The sequence below is a fragment of the Pinus tabuliformis genome, chromosome 9 (genome assembly GCF_031772625.1).
Source record: "Pinus tabuliformis cultivar Carrire ecotype Pingquan chromosome 9, CPIR1, whole genome shotgun sequence".
Classification (NCBI taxonomy): domain Eukaryota; kingdom Viridiplantae; phylum Streptophyta; class Pinopsida; order Pinales; family Pinaceae; genus Pinus; species Pinus tabuliformis.
The window spans coordinates 156,049,861-156,064,872 of NC_142307.1; the positions used below are offsets into that span (position 1 = coordinate 156,049,861).

General features: G+C 38.8%; 1 pseudogene; it reads right to left on the reverse strand.

Moving 5' to 3' along the window:
* Positions 1-798: 798 nt before the first annotated feature.
* LOC149147593 (protein ALTERED XYLOGLUCAN 9 pseudogene) lies at positions 799-1,739 on the reverse strand (annotated as a pseudogene).
* Positions 1,740-15,012: the final 13,273 nt, after the last annotated feature.

Sequence of the window (15,012 nt, forward strand, 5' to 3'; positions counted from 1 at the left end):
GACACTTATTTGTTGTACAGACATTGGTTCTAAATATATAAAAAAAACAACTATGTGAATATATAAATTTAAGCCCATGCACTTGGCATTCAAACTTGTTTCTGGCCAAAATCAAAATTGATAAGGGGCAACCTCCAAGCCATGGTGACTATATCTCTGTGACTAGGGGAGTTGTCTCAAGGGTAGAAATGACACAATATGTGTATGGGGCTTCTCATCTTATGGCCATACAGGTTGATGCATGTATCAACCCAGGTAACAATGGAGGCCCAACAATTATGAAAAGGTTGCTAGTGTAGCTTTCCAAAACCTGTTCGAGGAAGATTAGCGCTTAATAAAATAGAGGTGAAATACATCGAATTGAATGGTCATAGAAATAAACTATCAACATAGCAGAAAATAATAAAAATCAATTCTACATGTGTTGCTGTGTGCAGGTGTGGGTACAAGAGTAGGTATAACATGGATGAAAATCCTTCTAAATTCAACTTCAATGATGTGGTAATTTTCCATTGTGAAGGAGGGTGTTGTCACATGATACATCACAGGTGCAGTCGATGAAGGGGTCAAAGAATCTATGCAGCTCTGATAAAAATGGAATCAAAACGTATGGAGCTGAACATTAAAGATAACAATGATCGATGATTTGATTAAGAGGAGATCAATAAAACAAAATTGAATGGTTTAACAAAGTGAAGGGCAGGTAACATTATTCTAGTGAAGAGGGTAAGCCTTCTTTCAAGAATCAGAAGGAATCGATTATCTCTGGACCATAAGGAATGTTAAACAATTAGTAATTTACTTTGGCCATCCAATTTCGTTGAATTGGCACAAACTGGTTTGGCAGGCACACTCCCCATCCAAACAAGGCCAAAAGTTCACTTGTTGGGAATTGACCAGAATAGCATTCAACATTATCTACACAATAGCTTCATATACAACACCCTTGTAATGCATCCCATCGTCTGTGCAATCGTGTCAACAACCTCTGCTCAAGCTCTTGATGTCAAGCAGCATGAGAGGCCCTCCCGTGGACCGCAAAAGCTTGCTCTTATGGATTTCTTCGGCATAAGCAGCACACATCTCTTTGGTCATCTTCTGCCTCTTTACCTCTATGTTTAACATACCATTAATCAGAGTCGGAATGCCAAGCCAGAACATATGGGATGCCAGAACCACAACACGATTAGCATCAAACCCTTCGGTACCAAAATGTGGAGACAGAGGCAGGATGGAGACAACAAAATTCTGCAGTCTCCGAAGTGCTTCACCATAATGACTAGCATTGGTGACGTGAAGCATATGCCAAAGTCCTGTTCCCATGACCAGAACGTCAGGATACCTACCGCCATGGTGATCATTCCCCAAAAATCTAGTTAAATTCACTGCAAAAGGTGCCCAAATAAAATCTACCTTTAACCCTCTTTCCTCAAACACAAATTCATAATCACTATGTCGTTTGAAAATATTCTTTGAGATGGATTCAGTGGATTCCAGTATCAGTTCTAACAGTGAGAGAGCCAGGTACCGAGCCTCTGAATCCCCGGCAACGGCAATCCATGAGCCATTGAGGAGATCCAAAGTATCGGTCCTGTTCAATCTTTGAAACCCATACCAAATTCAATAGCCTGAGAATTCCAGTGCCATGTTTTGGATCCATTGAATGATGAACTATTATTATCATCAAAACCCTTGTTCTCATCCCAGTCTACTTCATGGAGGACTGACTCGCAGGGCATTGGGGAATTTGACTTATCTACGCTAGGAAATGATGTAAACGAAAGAAAAAATATTGGAAATACTTGGAAAATAGGGCATGAGATGAACCCTTACCGCTAAGGTTATGAAGAGAGCCTGTGCTGAAGAAGAGAACTTTGTTCCGGCTGAGGTGCCACCCCGCCATCCCCATTGGAAGGAACAGAACAATGCAAGCTGCCAATATGCCCACTTGGATGCCACCAACCATGGTTGCTCTTTAATCTGATTGAATTTCTAGATCCGAGCACATCTCCAAGGGCTCCAAACCAAAATCTTTCATGTGCTCGGAGATGTTGGTCGGCACTACGATTTGCATCGATGAATGACTCGATCCTGAGATGTACTGACACCGCGCCTTTGAAAATATGGTCAAACCAATCAGGCTTTTGCTAGTGGAAGAAATGTCAGAGTCAAACCAAATGCGAATGGAATACGGACTCCTGTCATAAGTGAAGGCCAGTAGCCATGGGCGGGGATTCACATCAAACGACAAGGAGACTTGTGGAAAGTATGAATTGCGGGTTTAGTAGGCTTTGGGTCCAGATTTTGAACCAAAGCTCTGATACCATGTGTAAGGACTTGATTCCAATTATTAGAGCCTCAATTTTGTTATACACTAACAGATCTATTTTCCTGTTAATTTAAAAGTAATAAAAGGAGCTTGCTGACCTTCTCACATAGCTTTAAACATTTAACATCTTATCATTTTATCATAAGCAACATAAATTAAGGTGAGCATTCCATTGATATCAACTTAACAAGAGTAGTCCATGGAAAAATATCTGTTCCGGCGGTTGATGATGATACCTTTGTCTTATAGCTCCAGCTGAACGCTCCTTCTGACCGACCCAACCGGATTTACCTCCCAGCCAACTAGGAAATAAATTCCTAGCCCAGGAAACCTCCACAGGTTCCCTAGCCCTCCGTGCCCAAGTCCAACCAGATATAGTGTGTCCTCAAGAAGAATGTGCAAAACTAGATAATGATACTTTCCTCCTCTCAAACCCAAGAAACCTCCACAGGTTTCCAAGGTCTCCCAAAATCATAACAAGGCCAAACAATCACAACCAACCCCCACAATCCTAAGCAAGACTCCAACCCCCCCCTTTTCTTCCTTCCCCCTTCCCTTTTTATACCCTCTTTCCTTTCTCCATCTCAACCACCTCTCATTAATGTCATTAACTTCTCATCCATCCTTAGTTGACTTCTCTTCTCCCAAGTAAGCTAGGAGTACATTTGGAATTGTGACATGAATATAAAATTGAGAATTTAATGGGAAAGGATCATGTCTTCTCCCAAGTAAATCTGGAAAGTACATTTGGGAAAGTGAAGTGTAATTACATGGAGAGGACCATGTCTTCTCCTTAGTAAATGTGAGGGTACATTGGGGAATGTGAAATGAATAAATATATATTGATGATAAGATGGAGAGGACTATGTCTTCTCCCAAGTAAATGTGAGGGTACATTGGGGAATGTGAAATGTACTTACATGGAGAGGACCATGTCTTCTCCTTAGTAAATGTGAGGGTACATTGGGGAATGTGAAATGAATAAATATATATTGATGATAAGATGGAGAGGACTATGTCTTCTCCCAAGTAAATGTGAGGGTACATTGGGGAATGTGAAATGAATACATATATTTTGAAATAATGGAAGGAGACCATATCCTACATAATATTCAATTTGAGAAGGTAAGTAGGGAATTTGAATAATGGAAATCATAAATTTATATTAGACCAATATTTCTCAATATTTTCAAATAATGTAAATATTAACAAAATTTGTAGGATAAGATTTAAGTGGGGCATTACAATAACTTATCCAATTTTCGACCAAATTGGATGCAAAAAGAGGCTAGGTAGCCATTTTAGGACATTCTAGATTGATTGGAGTAGGTTTCAGAATCAAAGGAGCACTTCTAGATAGTATTTGTTTAGGTTTAAGTCTATGGGTGCCATGGTCAACCAGAGTATTGAATCAGTTTATGGAGGAGTTTGAAGATGGAGATGACCTTGCAGGGGTTTTCCAGCCTCCATGTGCTTTCTGCAACAACTATTACATCAATGTTATAGCTTTTATTCCTCTTTTCTCTATTTTCTTTGGAGAAGAGACTTGTTTATGTACTTTAAGTGGATTGTGGTACTGTTGATGCTCTATGAAGTTAGGGTATGGGGTCTTAGTGTAAGATGCCTTTGTTTTCTAAAAGTTTACATGTTTGACTATAGGTTTACATGTATATGGAGTGATAACTCTTGCAGAAGTTGTTTCTTTGAAGGAGAAACTAACCATTCCATTTCTCAGCACTTTATGTACTCTTCTTTTTGTAAACATTGAGCATAATGAGAAGGGGTCATTCCATTAGAGCTGATTCAAGGAGATGTAGCCCAGGAGGGGTGAAATCCTTTAAAAAATCGCTGGTGTATTACTGATTGATGCATACTTCCATTCAATGTTTTGGTTTCATGTTTAAAGTTTTTTAATCAAATTAACATAAGAAAACACACATAAAAACTCATGTTTTTTACTTGCTATTTTGGAGTACAAACCTTAAGCACATTTTTGTCTTTTGATGAGGATCTTAGCATGGTAAACTAATATTCCACATTCAGATCAATAAATGAAAACTTTGAAAAAGGAACAAGAAAGCTAGATCAAATTCTGAACAGTCAAAGATCTTTAGGAAACAAAACAAGCATGGGATACTCTAGACCACAGAAATATTCTATGGGAAAGATGAAATTCAGGTCCGGAGGATTTGAGGAACCTTAGAGCTATTCAAAGGAGAATTAAGAAAGAACAAATGAAGACAAAAAGGTAGCAAGCCAAAGAGGATCCCATCTCTGGAATAATAAATCCAACCATACTAAAGAGCCATACCAACGGAGAATGAATCAATCATCTAGACAATGGAGGTACTGTCATAGCCCCAAGGGTTATCTTAGTTGGTTGAGTTCCCATTGCTAATTACTTTACCAGTTGGGAGGTCACGAGGTCAAATCTCCTTGATGCCCTTGAGGTTAGGCCTTGCTTGTTTGGCCAATGGGTAGATCCCTTCGGGTTGATCTGCCTGGTTTTTCCCCGTGGATGTAGCGGCCACCCAATGTCCGTGAACCACCCTTAAAAAAACAGAGGTACTGTCATGCTCAAACTCATGAACTTCCAAACTTCAAGTAATTTCCTTTATTTTATGGTCATTGTTATAAATGCCACATCTTTGGACATAAGATTGTTGATTGTAGAATGATAAAAGTTGAAAGAGATGAAAATTCTAGGTACAATAAGTATTAGAATTTTAGACTCTCAAAGCTCTCCTCTCAGAAATCAAAATCCCTTCTCTCCCCTAATGAATGATGTTGAATGATTCAAATGTAATAATTTTGGGCATAAGCTGAGTGGATGCAGATACCTATCTAAGTCCCAGTACACTTAGCAACCAACTTTTCAAAAGGATAAGGAGGATTCGAAACGAAAATTTGGAAAGAGCATGGAATGTGGGCGTGCTCTGTCGACACATGATCAAGAGAAAAGATGGTATGTAGACAGTGGTTGTTCCAAGAATATGACTGGGGATAAGAGCTAATTCATTGCACTAAAAGAAAAGGACAGAGGGAACAATGTCACTTTAGGCAAAAATGCCCCCGCAAGAATTAAGGGTAAGGGCATAGTCAGCCTTGATGAAAAGACTAAATCCCAAAATGTGTTGTATGTAGAAGGACTCAAGCACAAATTGCTTAGTGTAAGCCAGATGTGTGATAATGGCCATAATGTGACCGTTCGATCCAAAGATTATGAGATTCGATATGAAAATAATGGAAAGTTGGTGGTAAAGGTAGACAGAACTCACAATAATGTATACGTGTTTGATTACTACAGAGTAAGTTGTTATATGAGCAAGACAAAAGAAACTCAGTTATGGCACAGGAGACTTGGTCACATGAATTTTGACATTCTAATAAGAGTCAACAATTTGGGAGTTGTGAGAGGACTGCCAAGATTGTCAAGTCCTGATAATTCAATATGCAAATCATGTCAATTTGGTAAGCATAGTAGGACTCATCTCAAGACAAAAGAATTATCTTCATCTAAACCACTTGAGCTAATTCACATAGATATTTGCGGCCCATCCAGAGAAAAAATCCTAAGAGGAGAGAGGTATTTTATGTTACTTATTCATGATTTTACCAAGGCCACTTGGATTGTGCTCTTACAAGGGAAATCAAAAGCATATAAATATTTTAAAAAGTTTAAATCTCAAGTGGAAAATGAGAAAGATCTAAATATCAAATGCTTAAGATTAGACAGATGAGGAGAATACACTTCAAGAGAGTTTGAATAATTTTGTGAAGTGATTGGCATAAGGAGGCAATATTATGTGGCTAGAACTCAACAACAAAATGGAGTAGTTGAGAGAAAGAATAGAAAAAACTAGGAGATGGCCAAGGTGATGATGGATGAAGTAGATGTACCTCAAATATTTTGGGGAGAAGCAGTGTACCTATCAAATAGAACACAACACATGCATAATAGTGATAAAAATCCCTATGAGTTATGGAAGGGAAGAGTTGCATCAGTAAAACACTACAAGGTATTTGGGAGCAAATGCTTTATCAAAAAGAATGATAAAAATCCTAGAAAGTTTGATTCACATGCTGATGAGGGTATATTTCTAGGATACTCTGCTCAAAGTAAAGGATACAAGTGCTACAACAAAAGGACAAAGAGGGTTGAACACTGCATTGATGTAATAATATATGAAATAGCACCACAAATTAAGTCCTCCAAAGGAAAAATGAAATCAGATGGAGAAGAGAGTTCAACCATCAAACCATGAAGAAACAACATCATATAATGAGGATGTAGAAAGAAGCACAACTCCAAGGCCCAAAACACCATCCATGTATGTACAAAAAGAGCATCATGAGAGTCAAATTCTTGGAGATCAAAGACTCGGGGTTCAGACTAGGAGGAAATTTTTTGGTAGCCCAAGTTGTGCAAATATTGCTTTGATATCTCAAGTTGGGCCTAAGAATCTCAATCAGGCTAGTGAGAACAAGTCTTGAGAGCTATGAATGAATAACTTGCCCAAATTGAGAATAATGACACTTAGGAATCTTGTTCTAGACCAAAAGAGAAAAATTCCATAGGCAAAAAATGGGTCTTTAAAAATAAGCTAAATGAGTAGGGTCAAGTAATCAGGAACAAGGCTCGATTACTCTGCAAAGGGTATGCCCAGATAGAGGGAATAGATTTTGAGGAAACCTTTGCACTAGTAGCTAGGCATTAAGGTATATCATATGGATGTGAAGTCAATGTTTCTCAATAGAAATCTAGAAGAAGAATTTTATATTGAGCAGTTAGAAGGATTCACACTCACCGCAAATGAAGGGTTTATGTGCAAACTGAATAAGGCCTTATATGGACTCAAATATGCCCCTAGAGCTTGTTATTCCGGAGTGGATAGATATCTTCAGGAACAAGGATTTAAGAGGGGCACTGCATATAGAAATCTATACATAAAGTCTGAAGATGACCACCTATTAATTTTGGTAGTGTATGTAGATGACATAATCTTTGGCAATGATCTAGAGCAATTGGGGCATCAATTCACAAAATGTATGCAAATATAGTTTAAGATGTCCATGATAGGAGAACTGTCATTTTTCTTAGGATTGCAAGTTTCTCAATTAAAATATGGGGTATTTATCTCCCAATCCAAATACCTACGAGAAACTCTGAAGAAATTTGGATAGGAAGATTACAAGCTGGTCAACACCCCTATTGTTATAGGTTGTAAGTTATGCAAAGAAGATGAGACATCGTTTGTAAATCAGACTGTCTACAGATTGATGATAGGGAGCTTATTGTATCTTATAACATCTAGACCAGACATCATGCAAGCAGTAGGTTTGGTGGCCAAATTTCAAGCCTGCCCCTGTGAAAGTCCTGTCATTATTGTAAAAAGGATTTTCAAATACTTGCAAGGGACAATGATAGGAAGGCCTATAATGATGTTGATTTGGTAGGTAGTATTAATGTCAGGAAGAGCACCTCTGGTGCAACATTCTTTTGGGAAACTTCTTAGTGTCCTGGGTTAGCAAGAAACAAGACTCCTTTTCTCTATCAGTTGCTAAAGTAGAGTATATTGCAATTGCCACTTGTTGCTCACAAATTCTCTAGATGAAGCAGACCTTGAAGGACATTAAAGTAGAATTGACTGATCCAATTCCAATCATGTGTGACAACACAAGTGTGATCGACATATCTAAGAATCTTGTCATGCACTCAAAGACCAAGCATATTCCTATCAAGTTTCATTTCTTGAGAGAACATGTTGTTGCTAATATTGTCCAACTTGACGATGTGGCCACTAAAGAAATACTAGCAGGTATCTTTACTAAACCACTTGCAAAAGATCCCTCTGTGTATCTCTGACAACAGATAAGAGTTATGACTCCTCCTCCCAAATGAATAAATTATAATCATTATTGGTCGCTACTCAACTTTAAGGATCCGAGTAGGTTGCAGTGGTTCAAGGGGATTTTTTCAAGAGAATCCTTTGCCATTGATGCTAAAAGGGGAGACGATTACTAGTGCTGATGAACAACAATGAAGAAGATCATGTCGGGTTTCAGGGGGAGCTTACAGTGTTGCCATCAATGCGAAAGGGGGAGATTGTTGGACAATTAGCATTATTTGAATGGTTGGTGGCACTTGATATGTTGGCATTGATGTCAACCGGACTAGCATTGAGATTAGAGGCAACAAAGGTAGTGAAGAGCATGCTACTCAGGGGGAGTCCCATGGTTGTTGTAGTATCATCATAGTAGCAGAGTTAGTGGAGAAGTCATAAATAGATGGCTATGATGGTTCAGGAGTCCCAAACTTTGGAGGAGATTATGCCTCAGAAGATTAGTTTAGAAGCTCATGGAAATGACATAGTTGGATTATGCTCGGAAAGAGCTTTCCAATGGTATATTGAAGTTTGCAAATGGCCTCTTGGATCGAGAGATATTGTCAGTCAAAGGTTGTAGATCAAAAGGTCAACAAACATGGTTCCATGGCTCAAGGTTCCACATAGACTTTGTGTTTCATGTGAAATCTCTTTGTTAAAGAAATTTTGGACTTAGCCATTTTTGGAGTAGGATCAGGCCGCACAACAAATTTACAAAGTCAGAGGTTGAGTCATGCATCAGAGCTTGAAAAGAGAACAAAGCCCTGACCCCCGACTTGAGTGGGATCATCTCCAAGTTAGGAGATGGGTCTAGTTAGGGCAGTTGGAGGTCGGGCAGTGCAGCAAGGTTTAGCAAGAAGAACAAAGTCTCGACCCCCAACCCCATACCTATGTGGGACTCGATAGAGACAAACAAGTGGTAGAATGCGATTTTCTCATGGTGATGTGTTGGAAACAACGTGGTAGATGATGTCAGCATGATGTGGCAGTACGAAGGACATGTGGCAGGGAGATTTGACATTTTTTGGTATCCTAATGGGAAAAATATAGGTGACACTGTTGGTTGCAAGAATTGCGATTAGGCAGACTCCTTCAACACTTAATTGTCAACATGTGGGTTTCGTAAACTTAGAGACGAAGCACAAGAAATGCCAGAAATGATATGAACTTTTCCTAACTCTATTCCTACTTCTTTGATTGTAATCTTGCAGAATCAAAAAGAAAAGATCACCTGACAATTTAAACCAAAGAAATTCTAGTGCTGGAATGTGAAAGAAAGTACTCTTGTAGGAAAATAAATGAAAGGAACTCTCAAACTTCTTATAAGAAATCTTGACTAATTGAAATGTAAATCTATGTTTATCTTCAGTATAGTTGTTTGTCAGGTTAATAATTGGACCCTTGAAGATATATGACTTCTTATAAATCTTTCTCCTTACACTAAGCTACTATTCCTATACTCCTGCAATGTGATTGCACTAGTACCAGAACAAACTTTAGGTGCTGGAAGTATATTTTACACTTGTACTGAAGATTTATGTCCTCATGTAGGGGCTCTAAGCCTTAGGACTAGAGCACTTTGTTCCTGTATCAGGATATCAATTCCTGTACCGGAACAGAGATTCCTGCACCAAGTTTTCCAATTCTTCTTATAAGAAAATAAAGAATGTGTTAACTTAGAGAAAGAGTTTGCAAAGGTGAACATAACTTCAAAATAAATTCCTCAAACAAAAAGATGCTTCAACCAATCTTAATATCTAAAATAAGAATTAATTTCCAAAGTCAAAGCACACTCTTCTTCAATCAAGGAACTCCTTCATGCAATCTAAAGAAATCATCTAATTGTGACAACAAGCTTCAATCCTGTAATAGTTATTCACACAAATCTGATCTGCATTCATAACCTTCTTAACTCAGAAAGATTCTCTTTGAAAATAATTAAACATGAAGTTTGATCTTTCCCTAAACAGTATGAAGTACAGGTACAGATTAATGTGTCACAACGACGTTCATTCTTGAATTACCAAAGCATATTTAATTCAAGATATCAAGAACACTTCAGAATGAAAATCATGCACTGCAAAAACGCATTAAGGCTCATAAATCATATAAGAATAAAAGACTATTACTGTAATGAACCAAAGGAATCAATTTGTGAAACTGTAAATGCACTAGTGCAGGAATGCATGCTTGCACGATCCAGGCAGAAATGATATTAAACTTTGAAGAAAAGAAATCATAAAATTAAACTCAGTCGAGCATGCACACCACAAATCCATCACACAGTGATGAAATCAAATCTAGACTTTGCAGAAGAATAAAGACATCTATTTAATTCACACTTTGCATTAAATGAAATTAACACACCTTAATCGAAAAAATAAGAATACGAGGGAGAATGAGCAGGGTTGGCTAGGCCCTAACCAACCAGCTCGTTTCCTTGTTTAGGAAATGTAAAGATTCAATTCTTAATCAACGCATCAACACAGAATTACACTAGAAGATTGAAATAACATGGCGCAGTCCCTTTCTATTAATAATCAACAAATGTACATCATGAGTTCGAATCTAGCCCAGAACGAGGGCGATACTAGCAAAATTACAGAAGAACGAAATTACAATATCCTTGCGATAACTATCGCTCACTACCATTTTTTATTTGAATCCTATATTTTATAAATTCATTCAGGCCTACGACCGTAACCAAATTACATCAAGCGTTCCAATTTGAGCCTTTTGGCTATAACAAAATAACAATAACAGTTCATACTAAGCCTTTTGGCTATAACAAAACGCTAATCTAAGCATTTGGTTGGTGACCCAATCTCCACCATATCATTGACTTATCTCCGCTCCAAACCCAACTCAAGTTGACCGTTTGGAAACAAGGTGTCCGCATTAGGCGGTGAGTTGTCACGATAGTTAAGGATTCACCAGCGGTGTAGAAATCCTACCTGCACTTGACCATGCTAACGGAATGATCAATACATTGCTTATCAAATACTTTAGGAGAATAAATATTAGTTGCAAAGAATATTTAAAGGTACAAAATCTATTAAAATGATTAACTAAGCACATTCATAACCCTTAAACATGAAATATAAAGCTGGTGCAGGAAAAGGCACGATTCTTGGACTAGTGTAGGAATAGGGAGGTTTTCAAGGTTAAACCAGAGGTCTAAGGTTATGGTTTTGAAGGGAAAAGGGGTTAAAAATGAAGCAATTTAGCCTACCAACATCCTCCCCTCCTTAAGTTGTTGTGGGTCCTCACACAACCTTTACCTGTTGCAAAAAAACCAAAACAGAAGAGCCTCCCTTCAATTCTGAACTTGTATGCTGATCCCTGCTTTCACTGTCTTTGCCTTCCTACTTCGAGCCTTTTTGAGTTTCTTAGTCACCTTTTAAGATGTTCATAACACTTTGAGGCCTGAAATTTCCATATCTTACTTGTCTTTTTTGTTCTTTCACCTCTCCTGCCATCTCTGCATTTGATCGTTTTTGCATTGTATTCTGCTCTTTCATGGCTTGGTTTAATACCTCCAAGCCATAAACATGTTGCTTGAGCTCTTCTATCCGACTGTTTAGATAGAGGGTGGAGTTCTCCACTCCCAATTCCTCTGGCATAGACTTCTCGGTAGTCAATTCCAGACATGTGCCGACATCATCAAGGTCAAGGTTATCCTGGCCACCTTTTAGTTCCTACATTTCAATTTCATCAAGGGTGATATTTTCTGGAGCCATCACATTCATGTTTTCGAAACGTCGATTCCAAGAAAACATGAATGCGATGGCTCCGGAAAATATCACCATACAAAATGCAGATCGCAAAAGCCTCAAATCTATAATCATCAAGGGTTTTAACACCCATAGTCTCAATGTCACTAAGGGTCTCAGTGCCCTACATTTTTACTTTATCAGGGGTTTCAGTACCCTGCTCATCCAATTTACTAGGGGTTTCAATACCCTGCTCATCCAATTTACCAGGGGTTTCAGTACCTTGCTCCTCAAAATCATTAAGGGATTCAGTACCCTGCTCATCCATCTCACCAGGGGTTTCAGTACCCTGTTCTTCAAAATCATTAAGGGATTCAGCGTCCTGTGCCCTATCCTCCACCTGACCCTCCGTCAGGTTCTTTCTTGCACTCAACATCACGTTTCTTTTCTTCATCCTGCAAAAGAGGACCGACAAGGGTGTGTCGTATACCTTCTCCACATAGTCACTATCAACCACTGTATGGGTTGCCGAAAGATTATCGTTACTTGGTGAAGTAGGTGGCGAGTCATCCAACAGTATTGGGGAGGTCGACTAAACATGAATTTCCCTCAAAGAGGCAGTCCTTCTCCTGGTCTTGGTAGGGTGCGGGGTCAGCGTTTTCAATTTCTCTTTCTTGCATGCACTCTTCTTCTAAGCCAACTTCCCTACAATTTGCCCCTGAAACTGCTTTAAGAATTCCTCCCAAGTGACATTTTTTGCTTCCATCTCCTTCTTAATTAAGATTGTGATAAGCCCATGGTGATTAATTTGTATACGAACTGACTTGACTTCCCTTTTTGAACCCCTTTCGCCATCTTTTCTAAGCTTCTGAGCAAATAATGAGGGAAATTGATGAGCTTACTAGACTTAAAGTGCAAGAGTAGGCATATGTGGTAGAGGAAAGTTAGTGAGTAGCGGCCCTCATAGGTAAGGAACTTCTGCAACACATAAAGGAGATCCTTCCACTTTCCTATCATAGCGTTATCTGGAGGCCGTTCTTCCAGTCCAACTTCTGCTTTGGGTTGACCAGGAACTGGAGCCTCAATTTCTTTTCTAACTTCACCTTCTTAAACCATTGTTTCCCCACTATTGGTAACCCTGTAGCTTGAGATATGGACTCCTCTATGACTGAAAATTCTAACGAACCAACCTTGGCTTAGCTCCCATCAAAAGTCCGAGCGAATGCTATTGCCATGACTTAGTTGAATCCATCGAATTTCTGCAGAAACGGAAGGAACCTAGATTCCTACAATATTACAAGATTATTCCTGTACTCAGATGTCTGTTCCATCTCTTGTATGGATTGTGGCTCAATCCTTACAAGCAGCATGTCTGTTCGAATTCACCCAATCTCCGTCTCAAATTTTGAAAAGATATTACAACATAAAGAACTCAAATGATGGTCGAACTATAAATCCGCTGCTATATTAGCTACTTCCCGAATGGTCATGCTTCATCATTAAAACTACATAGATGTGAATACGAATTGGTTTAAGTACAGTCATGCAAGGTTAGATATGGAGTAAGGCCATTATTATCAAGTGATGAGTTTTTCAAGGTGTTAGATTCGGTCTGTTCAACCCTCCGTCAGAGATCAAAACCTCTTTTGTTGCATTTCATTTTTAGGTGTCTCATTCATTTCATTTAGTTGCTTCCCACTAGGGACATGCCAATATCTGAGGGAAGGGTCTTGTCATGTATCTACTGGCTTGTGTTTGATCATTAAAGTTCATCAAAATTCATCGAAGTCAATGTTTTAGTCATTCATAGTCATGGATGGTATTTTGGTCAGCAAAGAGTTTTTTAGAGTTTTTTAGGTCTAGGGTTTTGTCGATTTAGTCTTCAAAATGCCAGGAGATGCATGAGAGGTTCGAAATAAGTTTTCATGATATAGATGTGATCGTCAATATGATTGATCATGATTCTTCTTCAAAACTATGATTTGAAGAAAAATCGTCCATTTTATCTTTGTAATAAATATGTAATTCCCAAAGCTCCTTCGGTTGCAAAATGTTTCAGGCGCAGCGCTGATCATCCTCTGCCAAAATATGCCACCATTCCTGCAAAAACTCAACAAAGAAGCCATCATTTCAATCAAAAATCAAATGGAAACAAGCGCAAAAACAGAGATATATGAAAGTGCCAAAACCTGCCACATTATAAAATTGGGTTTGCCAAATCACAATCAAAGTCTATGGCATGAAAGACATTTCTGTGATTCAATAAGCCAATTGCATAGCAAAAGTCTGCAAGAAGTCAAAGAAATCATGAAGAAGATTGTGGGAAAGTGGAACAATGTTTAGAAGCCGAAATCGTGTTGAAGATCAGTGCGTGGCGCACTGGAGGAGCGCGGCGCATTGGGCGCCTTTGCACAGTGCATTTTTTCCTCTGGCGCGGCGCATTGGGCCTGCCGCGCAGTGCATACAGCTATAGGGCTAAAAAACGCTCAAAACCCATTCAAATTGCTCAAATGGACTTCGTGGTAGCACGTGGAAGGTTATCAACATGCAAAAGAGTTTGTATCAATAGCTCTAGATATCGCTTGAGGTATGGAATATTTGCACTCACAAGGCGTGATCCACCGTGACTTAAAGTTAGAGAATCTACTATTCACGGTAGGGAGATCGTCAGCAATTCAAAGCTTCTCTTCTTTTTTATGACACCTTGAATATGCATTGAAATCTTTGTTCTAATGAATGGAGGCACCAACTGCCACAGTGGTTTCAGTGGCTTGGCATACGAAATCCTGGAAATGCAACTATATCACCATCGCCACCTGGAAGCATCCGTTCTATTTCTATGATCACTGACAATGCATGCTCTAACTTGTCGATGGATCAATTGCTGCAATAATTATTGGTGCCCTGCTGCTAGGTATCCCCACAGCTATTCGGTTGTCAGCGTTGGTTTTCCTTTCAGTTGCTATTATTATGGTTGTGTTTTTCTATTAAAATTGGTTTTATTCAAGCGGTAAGTGGAAGCGAATAGACCGAAAGCCTAAATTGAAACAAAGACATCTATCATAGTAGAGAAATAGGAACATAC